At 37.1% G+C, this 16,698-nt stretch overlaps 1 pseudogene; it reads right to left on the reverse strand.

Moving 5' to 3' along the window:
* Positions 1-3,262: 3,262 nt before the first annotated feature.
* Positions 3,263-16,698, reverse strand: part of LOC118839489 — a 68,699-nt pseudogene continuing 55,263 nt past the window's right edge.

A 16,698-nucleotide genomic window follows, 5' to 3' on the forward strand; every position in this document is an offset into this window, starting at 1 on the left:
GGCCCAAACAACTTGCTTTCATAATCCTGCCTCACTTCCTCTAAGTTTCCATCTTCCCAGCTCCTCCTCTTCTCCAGCCCCATGTGTCTTTTTTCCTACCATCTCACGAACTATGTTTTCCTTTTTTTTTCTTCCATAACTAACAAACATATATTTACTTTCTCCTCAACCTCTCTGTTAAAAATAAAAACAAAATTCTTGTAACAAATACGCAAACAGAATGAATTTCTACATTGTCCCTGTCCAAAAACATATATCTACAGTCTGAATCCATCATTTCTCTGTCAGGAGGTAACATTCTTCACTATCAGCCCTCTTCGAATTGAAATTAATTGATCAGGGGTAGCTAGCTGGTGCAGCGAGTAGAGCACTGGCCCTGGGGTCAGGAGGACCTGAGTTCAAATTTGGCCTCAGACTCTTGCATGCTTACTAGCTGTGTGACCTTGGGCAAGTCACTTAACCCTAATTGCCCTGCCTTCCACCCTCAAAAAAGAAAGATTAATTGATCACCTGGACTGACTTAAGTGACTTTTTTAATAGTATGTATAAAATGGATTTACTTTTTTGTATAATTTTTAATACAAGACAGTTAAGTTTTAGATAAGCATTGAGTTGATTCTATTAGGACCAAAATATGGCACAGATTCCAGATATTATATCATATCTAACTTTTTTTTGCATTCACACGCTTTCTACTCCATGAAATGATTATCAGTTTGCTAAAAAAAAATAGTTTGTCAGGTAGAGACTGTAGGAAAACAGACTTGAGAAACTCTTTTTATTTTTCTTAAAGAGTATGAATAATTAAATGACTCTTGTAGTTCTCTTTACTTGTAAGATCTTTAAACTTGTAAAAAAGCAGTTTCCTCAAAGCACATGCCATCTTCAAAAAAAATCACAGCAGTGCATATATGCACTCAAACAAAAACATGTAGCTCCATTGTCTCTTGAAAACATTGCAATTATGAATAATGAAAAACTAGAAGAGAAAGTGAAACACTTTATAAGAAAAACAACATATTTGGAGAAAATAGATCAAGAAGAGAAAATATAAAATTAATTGGACTAACTGGAAGTTATGATAAAAAAGAATCTTAATACAATAATATAAGAAATAATTAAAGAAAATTGTCCTGAAACATTAGAACAAGGCAGGGAAGTAGAAATAGAAAAAATCCACCAATCACCACTTAAAAGAGATCCTAGGAGGAAAACTCATAGGAATATCATAGTAAAATTCTGAAGCCCCCAGTTCAAGGATAAAATATTAATAGCATCAAGATTAAAACAATTTAAATATGATGGTACCACAATTAGAATTACATAAGACCTAGCAGCAGAGACATTAAAGAACCACAGGTCTTGGAACACAATATATTGAAAAGCAAAAGACCTGGGGCTCTGGCTGAAAATATCATACCTTGCAAATTTAAGTATTATCTTGAATGAAAAAATGGACATTTGATAAACAATCAGACTTTCAAGACTTTGTTTAAAAAAATTCTGAATGTAATAGAAGATTCAACGCACAAAAACCAAGAGAAACATAAGGTACATACAAAAGACTGATTATGAGGGATTCATAAGGACAGACTATCTACCCTTTATATAATGTAAAATGTATGTCTAAGATTCTTATTAATAATTGGCATGCTCATAAGAAAGATTAGGGTAAACCTGACTATGATATGAAATTAAAAAGTAAACCATTTAGGAACAGCTAAAAAGAGTAACTATTTAATACAAATAAGGTGCAAGACAAAGAAAGGATACAGAGGAATTAGTGAGGGAGGAGAGCTGGTAGTTCTGGTAACCTACTTTCATCGGGAATGGGTTTAAGAGGGAATAATACATACATATTTAGAAGAGTATAAAAGTCTTCTAAATTTAGAAGAAATAAAATGGTAGGGGCATAGAGAGGGGGGAGAACACAAGGGAGGGAGTTTTAGAGGGGAGCATGAGGGAACAGGTAAAAGGGAGATATAAAGGGGTGTTTAGATTTATGGGAATGGGAGAATAAGTAAGGGATCCTTGGAGGGGGAGTAGACGAGTAACAGGAGGGCAAGATAGTCAGTAGAAGTAAAGTAGAGGAATCACAGGGATAGGAAACAAGAGATATCCACAAATATAAAAACAAATCTCAGGAGCAGAATATGTTTGGGAAAGTATATGTCTATATATGTATATATGCATGTATATGTGTATGTATTTATCTATAGCTATAGAATGAAACATATCTAAACTTTATTGGAGCCTTTTGGAGCGGGGGGAAGAGAACAAAGTAAATAAGTGCACAGCAGAGAACAAAAGAAAACTCACAAGAAAGCAAAGATGAACAATTCTCAACACATGTATTATTTATCATACAGGCTTTCTTGAAATGAAAATTTGTTGTTTTATGTTTTGAATCCTCTCTTACATTCTGCTAAACACACAACATGCTTCTTTTTTCTTTCTTACTTTGTATATAAGTTTCAATATTTAAGTTTATGATATGTTTTGTTTCTTTTCTCTATTCTGTATTTGTGTTCTGGCCCTTGAGTCTAAAATACAATTTTAAAAAAAGAAAAAATTGCATAAAAAATTCAAGACTTTCTGCAAAACCTTTCCCCTTATGTCATTCCAGGACCCCAAATCACAAATAAGTACTCAGTGCAATTCTATTGCTTCTCATTTTTGCAGGAAATACAGAGTAGAAGATGCCTCTGACCACAACTGTCTCCTGATGGTTAGAGCAACAGCTTCTTTCTGCTTTATTTAAAATAATCTTTCTTCAACCTGTTTAAGTAAAGCACAAGCAGAATCCACTAAAACATGAGGATCCAATGGAGGAAAAATAAAACACAACAGTTAATTTATATCCTGTACTATGTACTTTTAAAAAAGATTAGACAAAAAAATTTCAGATTTTCCAATTCACCCTTTTTAAAGTTATGTTATGTCTGACAGCTGCTCTTAATGCAAATGAAAAGCAGTTCCTGAGTAACTGAAGTAAACAGTGTCTTTTTAAAATATATATTTTTGCAATTCAGCTTGTTTTGGTTCTGCCTTAATTTACTTCCCAGTTTTCAAATTTAATCACAGCTCCTTTCACTCCAGAACATGTAAATTCAATAGCATCAGCTCCAAAGTCCAGTGGCTGCAGATGTCCCTGCAGCATTGTCTGGATGATGCCCAAGCTGCTCAGAGTATGTTCCCACAACTGCTTCAGAGAGTATCCTAGCGACCAAAGCCTCCAATGCCTAGAGCTCCTTCGTGTCTTCTACTGCATGGGCCAGGACTGCCATGTGCGGATTTTATTATAGGCCATCTGCAGCATTTCTTCTATGTGAATTACCAAATTTATGTTAAATTCTGTCTCTGAATTTTTTCTTGGAATGGGCAAAGCTTAGTAGCTTGGAATCATTCCAAATTACTCTTCATCCTCACTACCTTTTCTTCTAGGAATGGTGTGTTAACTAGAAAGCAGGATAAGAAACACCTCAGCAGCTCCCCCATGACCACATACCAATGTTCGAGTTTTGACTGAAAGTCGTTTTGACACTATCCAGTTTATGGGTTGCTGTAGTCCTCCCTGCATAAGGGCTCCTCCAGGGGATAGGGCTGTGTTCATACTACATGCAGCACCTCTTGAAAGAAACTGACTTAGTTTGGGTATGTAAGTTTCCATCTCTAACTTTATACTATGAAAAGAATTGATAATATCCTGACTTTTTGCATACTGGAGGGACTGAATTGGAGTTGGGCCATGATAAGACCTATCTGATTTCTTCTGCTTTAGTGCATTATTTTTATACTATTATTCTCCTCCCCCCATCCCAACTCTTCATATTCAATGGACTCCTATAACTTCACCCTTTTCACTGATGGCTGAAAGAAGTCTGAATTCCAAGAATTTCCTTCCGTGCTGCTGTTTTCACTGGTGTGATCATTTTGTGCTTCATGTTTCCTAAGACCCACTGCCAGGACCATAGCACTATGATGGTTAAATCTCTTGATGATCATGACATTGCTATTCTCCTTTATGGATTTTGAAGACTTGGGAGTAGATGACACAGGGGAAACCCCATAGCCCTCATCTAATGATTTATCGTGCAGTGCTGTCAAATCTAGTAATGGTTTATTTCCACTCCTAGTGATACCATTATTTTTAAACTCTTTTCATCCATTTTGGCACATTCTGCAAAGAGATCTTTTGACCCTGTGTTAAACCAGTCCCTATGAAAATAATGGGATGGAAAAAATCATGTCCAGAACTCTTTTTCTGTCATCTTTTTTGGAAGGGTTTTTTTTTTGCATATTTCATTTCTACTACTGGGTAGGTCCTTAATATGGACTCAATGATATCAGAAGTTAAGTTATATCTAAGGTGATTGCAGCCATCTGCTTGGGAACAGACATCAGCCAGAAATGCTGCAGAAATGCCCACGTCCTGCTTGTGATTGGATGCTACAGGGACATCCACAGTATTCATGCTTAAACTATTGGCCCAGAATACCTCAGCACCGAATACCTGCCTCACAACCAGGTCTTTACAAAGCTGAAACAAAACAGGATCTTCTTGCAGCATTCTGTTTTTCTCTTCCAGTTCTTTATTGGCTTTCCTCTTGAATTCGGGTAGCAATTGCTAAAGGTTTTCCACAGCATCTCACTCCTTTACAGCTGCATTTTCATTGGAAAAATGAAAGTTGGTTGTGTGTCCTGCATGTAGGAACAGCTAAAGCTGGATTTTAGTTTTTCCTTCTGGACTGATTTTCTGGCATTTAAGTTCAGCTTTCTTTTGTAGTTTATCTTCCCTTGTTAGATTATAAGCTCCTTGAGAGCAAGGACTATCTTTCTTTTTCATATTTTATCCCCAACAGTTAGTATAGTGCCTGGCACACGGTAGGCACTTAATAAATGTTCATGCCTTTCCTTCCCCTTCGTAAAATCATCTGGAATGGCTGAATTTTTACAGTTAAATACTGTAACCAGAATTGTCTGTTTTCTTTGAGTGACTCAATTTATCTCAGTGAGCTTTACTAGGTGCTAAGCCCCAGGCCCAAACCCCATTAGGTGTTAATGTAATCCATGTGGATGTGAACATCCCAGGGTCCTAAGGGGAGGGGCCAACTCAAGAACCAATCACCAGAGCCTGAGCTCTGGTGATTCAGATGATGTCTGATGATGTCTAAAGCCCTATAAGAAGGGAGGACAGAGCTATTGGTGCGGGGCTCTGGAGATGGTGTTGATGAGGAGACTCCGGGCAGCTGTAGCTAAGGAGCCCTCCAGCTTGTAAACCCGGATGTTGAAACTTTGTTGAACTGTGGTAACTATCTGTTGGGACTTGAATCAGACAAAGTCTATTGATGTCTGTAATTTGCATTTTGTTTTGAAGTTCAGGGTGCTGGTTTTTTTTTCCCCTGAACTAACTGAATGATATTTGAATTAAAAGTAAGCTTGTCAACCCCTTCACCTTGCTTTCCTTAATTAAGCAGATCGAAAGAAACTGTGCTGTTGGCAGCTTTCTGGGTGTTGGCTGTGGGTGAATCTTATACCCCCACAGAAGCTGCCAGCCTGGTTGTTGACACAAATACCCTACTGTCAGCCCCTTTTCTGGGATTAGGTCCTGAGCTTGCTGGGACTATTTAACTATAATGGTGGAGGGAACCAAATCCCTCTGTATAATTGCATAGATGGCATGCTTACCAAATTTACAGAAACTAGTAAGCTGTGAGGAATTGCTAACATGCTGGATGAGAATCAGAATCCAAAAAGAGCTTCATATTCTCCAATAATGGGCTAAGTCTAATAAGGTAACATTTAAGAGAGGAAATGATAACATCCTAACCTTTAGTTTAAAAACTCAGCTTCACAAGTATAAAATGTAGGTGTCATAGGTTATGTGAGAAAGATCTGGAAGATTTTGTGGATTGCAAGCTCAGTAAGAGTTGACAATCTGACATAGTAGCCAAATTAGTTAACACAGTATTAAACTGTATTGAGAGGTCCATATCCTTAGCATAGAAGGTAATAGTCCACTATGACAGATTGTGTTCAGAACATATCTATGGTATTCCATTCTTATTTACATTTTAGGAAGGACATTAAAAAGAGAGAATCTAATAAAGGAAATGAGGATGATAAGAGGCCTAGACCATGGCCTACAAAGATCATCTCAGGGAATAGAAGATGTTTAGCCTAAAAAAAGAGGAGGTTTAGAGAGGCTATGATTACTATCTTCAAGTATGTGTCATATGAAGTAAGGATTAGGCTTGTTCGATTTTATCCCAGAGGAACTAAAAACAATGGATAGAAATTGCAGAAAGGAAGATTTCAGCTTAATGTCTTGGGAAGCAAAGGCCTTCAGGACAAGACTGGATGACATTTTCTTGAGGATGTTATAGAATAAATTCTTAGTCAGGTACAAATTGGAAAAGATACTGGGCTAGGGACAGAAGTTAGATGCAAACCAGGAATCAAAGCAGTGTCCAAAGGTAATAAATAAGAGTCAAGCTCTAAAGCTCAATAGTGGGCAAGTACATCGGGTCAAGCTATACCAAGGGTTATATCAATTGGTCTTACTCAAGTATTCTTTGGTCTAATTCTTACTTTCATGCCCAGCCATGCAAGTTGGCCCTAACCTCCAGCTTCTTTTGTCACTGAAGCTAGACAGCTCCTGCTGCCATATTTTTTCAAAGACTTTCTTGGGGGGTTAAGTAGCAGTGGAATCTGTTGGCCAAATCCATTATATTTTTGTTCCATACGTAGTTTGTTTAGCTATTCCCATTTATTGAACACTTATCACAAACAATTATGAATTTTTTGCATGAAGGACTTTTGTCTTGTTCTCAATAACCTCCTTGTAGGTAGTGTAACAGTTAAAAAAATAAGATAGACTGAGACACAAAGTTTGTGGCATGGTCAGTTTATTAGTAAAGTGAGAATTCACTAATAAATAGGATTTCAGCTTCCCCAACAAAGCTAAGACTTGGATTGAGAGGAACAGCTCCTTTATGAACAAAAGGAGGAGCATCCAGAACAGAAAGCAGCATCATAGATGGAAAATAGTATGATTGGTTACAATGTCTGTAGCATCACAGGCAGGAGGAACAAAAGTTGGAAATTGGGAACAAAGAGCTAGCAACAACCCCTCCTTCTGTAAGAAATGTTCATTGTTTGAGTTCACCTGCAAGAACAGGTTAGCAATAGTAGACTACCTTGGATAACAGATCAGACCAGACACCCTGATGTCCACCTGCATCCCTCAAAGATAATAAATTTCCTGAGGCAAGAACAGAACAGTTAATAGCAGAAGGACTGAACTTTTAAACTTAACTCAGAGACAGTAAGTGATTTAGAGGAAAGCTGGATTTCCAAAATTAACTCTGAGACAAATGAAACATGACTTTAGCAGTTACAAAAATGTCAGCCTGATACAGAATGGGATCAATGACAAAATAGGATCAATTTGATTTTCCCAATTTTCAGTAGAGTACCAGTAGTAGAATCTCTGGGACAAAGGGTAAGAAAAATTTAGTAGTTTTTAATCTCTTAATTCTAAATCGTTTTTGCTAGAAATCTTTAAGCAAAGACCAGATAGGCAATTGTCAGGGATATTATACAGGGCATTCCTGTATAGGTAGGGGTTAATCTATATGACCTCTGAGGTCCCTTCCAACATGGAGACTCTACAATGTCATCCCAGTGCTTTTTCTAACTTGTACTTCTTAAATTAGTCGCTTTTTGAGCCAAGTGTTATAAGGAGTGGAGAAGGGCCAGGAGAAAAGAACTGCATGCAAACCCAAGGGAGAAATGATACTATTTGGAGGCAAAGGAACCTTAGAGGTCATCTAGTCCAACCCCCTCAAAAAATGAGGCCAAGAGAAGAGAAGTGACTTGAACAAGGTCATGCTAGTAAAAGTCAGAACCAGGTCTGGAAGTCAAGTTTCTCTGACTCTAAATCTACTCTCCACTATGGAATACTGTAGTTCCTTGGGGCTGTGGGTGGGGAGGTTGGGGAAAGAAAAGTCTGAATCCTGTAAGTGAAAAGAAAAGTAAAATTAAACTACCCAATTATAGGTGAGTTATGAAAAGAAAATGAAGCTTTTAGCATCTCCATTAAATACTTCAATCAACCTCTAGAAAAAAAAAAGAGAAAATCTTTCCTCCAACTGTTGTTTAATAATATATTTCCATTAGTTACTGAGAGAAAAGTCAGTGAGAACCCCTGCACAGCCTACAGCACGTACTAACCAAACCTGGCTATTTTTCCCCTTATTTATTTAACAGTCATATAAATTAGCCAAGGCGATAGGCCTCAAGAGAGGGCAATTACTGACCAATGAAAGTCATGTACTTTTTGCTGGTTTAATAAAGAAGAAGATATATTGGCCATTAAGAGTGGCCTCCAGAGGGCTTGTTTACTGGCCATTTATTTCATTTTGTATTTAAAAAATGAGGAACAGGAGCCACCTAAAGAGATTCAAGACAAGGTCACTTCCTATATGAAAAAGCAATTCTTAGAATTGTAAATGAGTAAAAGTAAAAGAGGGTAGCTAGGTGGTGCAGAGGATAAAGCACTGGGCCTGGATTCAGGAAAACCTGAATTTAAATGTGGGCTCAGACATTTATTAACTGCATGACCCTAGGCAAGTCACTTACTCAGTTTCCTCATCTGTAAAATGATCTGGAGACACAAATGGCAAATCATTCCTGTATCTTTTCCAAGAAAATCCCAGATGGATCACAAATTTTCAAACACAACTGGAACAACTGAACAACAACAAAAGTAAAAAAGAGAGAGGAAAATAGAGCTCAATATATAGCGTCTCATCATATGCTGTGTACATAAATAACCCAAAAAATTCAAGTAATAAAATACTACCTTATGCAAGGAGGCATGCCAAGTCTTTGCAGGGGCTCTCAGCAGAAAGGAAGATTGCCTGCCAATCAGGCATGTGAGAGTTCCTCAGACAACATGGACAAGAGCACTGGATTTTATATCAGAGAACATGATTGTCCTAAGTCATGTTGCCTCCCAAATCATAGGATTATAAATGTAAAGCTAGAAGGAACCTCACAGACCACTAAATATCACCCCCTTTTTATAGATGAAGAAACAGACCCAGAAAAGTGAAAAAATAATTTGCCAAAGCCCATGCTGGTAGTAAATATTAAAGCTGAGATTCAAACCATATCATCTAACACCAAATTCAATGTTTTCCACTTTACACACTACTTCCAAAAGTAGGCCTCATGAATATGTATAAAAGAATCTCCTACAGCGTGGATATCTTCTTTGTGAAGTTAAGAAACTATTCAGGACATCCCTGTTCCAAGCCCCTTTTGTTTCTCTTTCTTTTATTCCCCTCTCAGAAGCCCAGCATGCTTAAGTGAATCTCTCAGGATAATTATAGTGGTGACAATAAAAAATGGGACTGTGGTTGCCCTGTATAGAAAACACTGGACAAACACTCATTTACCCATGATATTGAAGGGCATAAACAGAGGGAAGTAAAGACAAACTACCAAGCAAGCCTCCCCATATGGACAATAGAGGAATTGCTGTGGATGGTGGTGTTGATTGTGACACTGATGATAGCTGACATGAATACAAACATTTAACGAGTACAAAGCAGAATATTTTACATACGTCATCTCATTTGAACTTCATAGCAACCCCAGAAGGTAAATAATACAAGTATTATTAATGCATTGTGCCCCCTCAAAAAGCACTGAACTTGTCATCACCAGACCTTAGTTCAATTCCCAGATCTACCACGCTTACTTCCTGTATGAATCTAGGTGTCACTTAATGTCTCTGGGCTTCCTTCTCCTTATCTGTAAAATGAGAGGGTTGGACTTGATGACCCATCAGGTCTCTTTCAGCTCTAGATCTGTGATCCCAGGATACTAGTGTTACAGATGGGAAAACTGAGGATCTGAGTAATCGTCCTTCATTTTCAAAGAGGAACACTGGTATCACTGGGTGATGTCTTGACCCCAGCGTGAATTGAATTTAAGCAAGGCAGAATTGCACAAAGTTGTCAGTCTCACTCTCTCTTCCAAAGTCATTGAAGTCCAGGGGCAAGACAAAATCCAAAATAACTGGTGATGGCCCAAGATGTAGTGAATGACTGTGGTTGTTCTCAATGTCTGACTAAGCTCTAAGCATTCCATAGTGCCTGTGTCAGCCACCTTTATAGCTATTGGAACAAATTATTTTCACCCACCCATTCAAATCTCATGGGGAAGTCTTCACAAGTTTGGGGTAGACATCCCCCTAACTCACTGAAGGGTTTGAGGCCTGTTGGTTACACTCAACTTGGCTTAACCACCAAGAAAGTTTTACCAGGATATGGTCGCTGTACATGCTACAACTTCTTGGAGCCACAGATGAGAATTAGGTGGTAGGTGGACACCAAAGGTAGATAAGCATCCTCCAGAAAAGGCTCAGCAAATCTTCACACCAAAGGTGCTTGTCCTTCCTGAACACCCCATACATCCCTCTTCACTTCTATACCCTTCCCACACCCTATTGATCCTCTTTTCAAATGCCCAGTGCCTTCCTTGTCATTTATTTAATAGGTATTCATTAGGCACCCACTATCCGCAAAGCACTTGATAGGAACTGGGGACTGAAAAAAACATCCTTCCCCTATCTTCTATCAAAAACTGTTCTTAAGATCAAATACCAGCCATTTAAATTTCAATACGAATAAATTCAATTCCATTGTTGATTCTCCCAAAAACTTTTCATATTATTTCTGTTCATGTGATATATTATGAATTCAGTTATTGAAAAGATTCTGAAACATCTGGTATGAGGTTTAGAGAAGAACATAGGAGTAGGGGAAATGGAAGACTTTCCCAGAACCCTAGAAATAATATGATATAAAAAGCAACCTATGAATGAGATCAGCCCAGTATAAGGTACCACAACCAGGACTATATTCTATTTACTTGTGGAAACTGGCCAAGGAGGGGCAGAAACAAGATGAAAAAAGCATGGAGTGGCTGGAGGATGAGAAACAGAGCCCTTGTGTGTGAAAATAGCTGAATCTTCCTCTAATACCCAGGATAATTTCATTAAACTTTACATTCAAGGACAGGAAAAACCAGGAGACAATTTAGAAAATAACAATTCTAATTCAAGGCATTATAAAATAGAAGCTATGTAGAAAGTTAAAAGAATTGAGATTATTTATCTGGGGAGAGAGGTAACTAAATAATGGTCTCCAGCTTTATGAATTAGCATAAAATGGTGACCAGGTTTCTGTCTTCTTAAAGAAAAAGCTTCTGTGGCAAGACAAAACAGTCTGAGTTTATATAAGAAGCAATACCATGTACTGAAAAGAGTGAATGGGAAGTCCTGAAAAAACAGAATGAATTTTCACTCTTAGCAAGAAGGAAAGGCTTAGTTTTGTTTTGTTTTGTTTTGTTTTTTCTGCTTTTTGTTTTTTCTGAAAACAGGGGGATTCTAGGTGACTTCTTAAAGTCCATCACCATAACCTTGATTAGAATAAAGAATGAATCTTAATCTGTGTCCTGCTACCCTCCAATTTGCTTCTGCCACATCCAACCACTGTGTGATGCCCATTTGCTCATAAATAACAAGGAAATTTCACTATCACACTAGTTACTATTGAGCACTATTTCATACAAGAAAGATGTCTTATGTTCTCAAAGGAGCTTCATTTAAGACATCATCACCATCATCACAATGGCTCATATTTGTATAATGCTTCATGGTTATACATACTTTGATAAACATTATGTCGTATGGTCTTGATGACCACCTGACATAGATAATGCCAGTAACATTATCGTCATTTTACACATTTTTAAAAAATAACTTGTTAATGCAAAAAAAAGCCCAGAGAGGGAATGGTAAATGAGGAAATGCTAATGCTATAGAAACTAGGGTCAAAGGTCTATTAGAGGCCCTAAATATTTAGAGACAGATGCTGGAATGCTATGAGCTGAGGAGCTGGAATCCAAAAGGGAAAAATGAAAGAAGTATGTGGTTGTCCTCCCCATCCTCTTGCCTAAAATCTGTTTTAGAGTCAGTGCAGGAAGAGAGCAGGGTATGGATGTAGGTGGCAATCAACAAAGCTGGCTTCAGCTTTGACAATGAAACTCATATACCCCAAGAAGAGTATTACTAACTAAGGAGTCAAAGTTAAAGACCACCATTCAGGATGATTCAAGATTACTAGACTTCATCTTTGATTCCTCTTTCCCCAAGGAGATCCTCTGATAACTTTCTGTAAACGAGAGAGAGAGAGAGAGAGAGAGAGAGAGAGAGAGAGAGAGAGAGAGAGATTGAGAGAGAGAGAGAGAGAGAGAGAGAGAGAGAGAGAGAGAGAGAACTCTGTACATTGATGGGAAGAGGGACTGCTTCAGCACTTTGGCTGATGGTTAATTGTTAATTATTTACTCTGTTAAGCCATCTCTGACATCTCAGCAAAGTCTCGCCTTTGGTGTTTTAGCACCAGTGAAATGGATATTCTATGTATTTAAAGGATGCATCAGTTTGTGGGGAAAAAATCCCACCTAGCTTCTTATCAAACTGTCTTTCTTTCTCTCTGCCCTCTCATGGAATATACTAGTTATATTCTTTTATAGTTGTCTTGTTAAGAGTGAAGTTTTCTATTCTTTTATTGAGTGAGTAAGTGGGAGCAATGGAAAGGAAATGGTAATGTTTTTAATGTGTAATTAAAATTCCTGACACGGGCTTCTGGAATGTGATAGATAGATAGATATAAATATATACATATATGTACATACATATATTCATTCATATATATATAAATATGTATTGTGTATATGTATGTATGCATTTACACTAACATAATATATATTATATGTGATATATCAAACTATATAATATATAGTCACATGTTATATGTCATATGTAATATATACTAATATACTATAAATGTATACTAATAATATCTGAGAGTATCAAGCACCTATGATTTCAATGGAGTAAGAAGCCCCTCTGTCAATAAAAATTACAACAAATATATAGCTCAGTAGAAAAGTCTTAGAAAATTGTCTGAGACTCGTAAAGGATAAATGACTTGCACAGGATCACACAGAGATTAAGCATTAAAGGCAGGACTTAAATGTAGGTCTTCCTCATTCCACATACTGTATACTCATTCTACATTCCATATACATAGTCTATCCACTATATCAAGCTTTCTTGTGATGATAACTCACATTGATAAAGCACATTATGATCTACAAAATCCTTTCCTCCAGAGTAACTGAGATATTTAAGTATTATTAGCCTCATTTTTCATAAGAGAAAACTGAGTCAGAAAACTTAAGGATTTGCCAAAGATTACATAGCAAGTAAGTGCTGAATTCCTAGAGCCCAATCTGGTTCTTTATCTAGTGCTCTTCACATTATATCATGCTGCCTCTTCGAACGCTTTTGTTACAAATAATTTCATATATAAGGTAATCCCATAGCATGAATACATATCAAGTATAGGATTATGGTGGCCCTCCTGGATAATTCCTAAACTATAGTAATCACTCTGATGGGATCTTGAGCCCAAAAGAAACATGCAGTACAAATTCAAATAATGTGAACACTGCAGGGGATTGATGATTCACACTAATAAGGACATAGTCGTATGAACAAAAAAAGAACAGTGTTGCACCGGTATATCATTAAGTTTTTTGTTTTGTTTTTATGTTTAAAAATGCTTTATTATGCAACTCATTTTCAAGTTAGACTATTAGATAAACCAGTTTGCCTTGGATCTCTTCTAAAGTAATGCTTTAATCCAAAATGCCATCTAAGCTATCTTTTCTTTATTGAAGAATTTAAATTGTTTTTCTACATTGCAAGTTCCATCTTATTAACAGAGAATCCCAGTGTGAGAAGAATTATACAAGTACTCCACCAACAATACACAATTTCCAGAGCATATGTAATATTCATGAGTAGATTATTTCCTTTTCAGGAGCAGTATCAAAGTCTTTTTTTCTGTGGTATACATTAGCAGAACTTTCTTGCTATTTCAGCTCTTAATTATTATATACCTAGAACAAATTTGACCATTTGAGTGTTTTGTATTTATTTCCTAAGGCCACTATACTGCGTCCTTGCTGCATTTTTACTTTGCAATTGTCTGGTATTTCTAAGATATTAACGGTATGCAGGCTGCCTGCGTGGCCTGCTAAGTGATGCAGTGGTTAGAGTGCTGGGCCTAAAGTCAGAAAGACTCATATTCAAATCAGTTCAAAAGTGGCCACAGACACTTGGGGAAGTCACTTAACCCTGTTTGCCTCAGTTTCCTCATCTACAAAAATGAATTGGAGAGGGAAAGGTCAAACCACTCTAGTATCTTTGCCAAGAAAAACCCAAATGACTGAACAACAACAGGGCTACCTCTGTAGCTACCAGTTCTGTGTGCAGCCCTCTCCCTCTCCAAATGTCATGTGCAATTCACTAATGAAGATGAAAAACTAGCTGACAGATCTTGATAAATAATCTGAACTTCACCAAATTTTGCCCTTGAATCAGGGTGAACTGGTAAGCAGTAGAGGGGAGAACCATAGTAATTAGAATTAATCTAATAACCTTATAGTTCCAGGAAGGACCAGTCCCCCCTCTCTTTGATATGTACTTAATATACTAATTGATCTCTTCTTCCTAGAACACCTACTCATCCTTTTCTTTGGTCTTTGTTATGAGCAAATTATTTATTCTCCCTGGAACTCAGTCTCCCCATCTGTAATACTGGAAAAATAATACTTACACCTACCTCATAGGTTTTTTTTAATTTTTCCCCAATTACATGTTAAAACAATTTTTTAAATATTTGAGCTTTTTTTAAATTTTGAGTTCTGTATTCTAACTCTCCCTCCCTCTTTTCCCCCCTCCCTGAGATAAGCAATGCAATATAAGTTACACATGTGCAATCATGTAAAACATTTCCATATTAGTCATTTGGTACAAGAAGACTCAAACAAAAAAAAGAATGAAAGAAAGTGAAAAAATAGTATGCTTCACATATCAAATTGGCTAATATGACAAAAAAAGAAAACGATAAATGTTGGAGGGGATGTGTGAAAACTGGGACACTAAAGCATTGTTGATGGAGTTGTAAACTGATCCAACCATTCTGGAGAGTAATTTGGAACTATGCCCAAAGGGCCATCAAATTGTGCATACCCTTTCATCCAGCAATATCATTGTTAGGTTTATATCCCAAAGAGATTAAAGAATAAAAGGAAGAGGATCTGTTTGTACAAAAAAAAATGTTTATAGCAGCTTTTTGTGGTGGCTAAGAATTGGAGATCAAGGGGATGCCCATCAATTGGAGAATGGCTGAACAAGCTGTGGTATATGGATATATGACTGTGATGGAATGTTATCATGCTATAAGAAATGACAGGCAGAATGATTTCAGAAAAACCCGAAAAGACTTACATAACTGATGCAGAGTAAAGCAGAATCAGGATAATGTTGTACACATAACAGCAATACTGTATGATGAAGAATTGTTAATGACAGCTATTCTCAGCCATGCAATGACCCAAGACAATCCAAAAGGACTCAACATGAAGTTTTCCTTTGCTGCATTTCCTTTGTTGTTTCATTTCTTTTTTGTTCACAAAACATTATTCTCTGGATATGTTATAGATTATATTTCTCAAACTGAATAATTAAGTTATTTTGTAGTTGTTTTGAGGCACAACCACAACAAGGCATGTGGAAGACTTCAGTAGAAATGCTGAATACCTGTCGGGGAGCCAGGAACAATTAAATCCACCTGCTCATTCAGTATCTTGAAATGGGAGCTCTCCACAGTGAGGTCCAATAACTAATTAATAATGAATGGGCTTATAATTGCTTTATGGTGAGTGGGTTATTTTATGGATAACTAAGAGGGGGTAGAATAACAAATTCAAGGGAAAGAAAATGAAGCATCTTCATACTCCAAAAAAAGTGACCACAGCAGTATCAATAGCTACCAACTCATATGCCTATTTTCCCAAATGTATAAAATCTTTATGAAAGTAATCTGCCCATGAATTGGGAGCACCTTTAATGAAGGTTGGAGAAAAGAACAGACAGCCTCTCTCAAATTATATTCTCCAGCACACTGCATCTTCAGTCAGACTATGGACAAAAACCTGGCAAAAATATGTGATCCCACTTATTTGTTGACCATAAAAACAAACCCAGTTCTCCAGAGGAAGACATTTTCTTAAAGCGTTTTCTCCAACGAAGTGACATCTTCACATACGTCAAAATCGTAACAAGGTTGCTTGAAACAAATAGCAAGAGAAATAACATTTCAGTCAAGCCTGTGATTATTAATATCAAATAAGGCAACAGCAACAACAAAATTAAAAACAAGGCAATGTCTGCTCACCAAATTTGAACCACCTCTGGCTTCCTCTAGCTTTGATAGGTGAGTCTTATCTTGCTGAGAACCAGCCCTCAATAGCACCGCCATTTCCTGAAGTCCCCTTGGCTGCCCATGGCCCCACTCTCTAACCATCTCAACTCCTCATAAAAATAGGCTTCTACTCTAGTTCTTGGTAAGCCCCACCATTGCTAGGTAGTTCTTTATCCTTTTCTTTTTTATCTTTTGTTGCCTCCCATTAGAATGTAAGTTCCTCAGTAATAGGGCTGGTCTTGTGGTCCTTTTTTTGTATCCCTAGTACTTAGCACAGTGCCTAACA

Source organism: Trichosurus vulpecula, chromosome 1 (genome assembly GCF_011100635.1).
Source record: "Trichosurus vulpecula isolate mTriVul1 chromosome 1, mTriVul1.pri, whole genome shotgun sequence".
Classification (NCBI taxonomy): Eukaryota; Metazoa; Chordata; class Mammalia; order Diprotodontia; family Phalangeridae; genus Trichosurus; species Trichosurus vulpecula.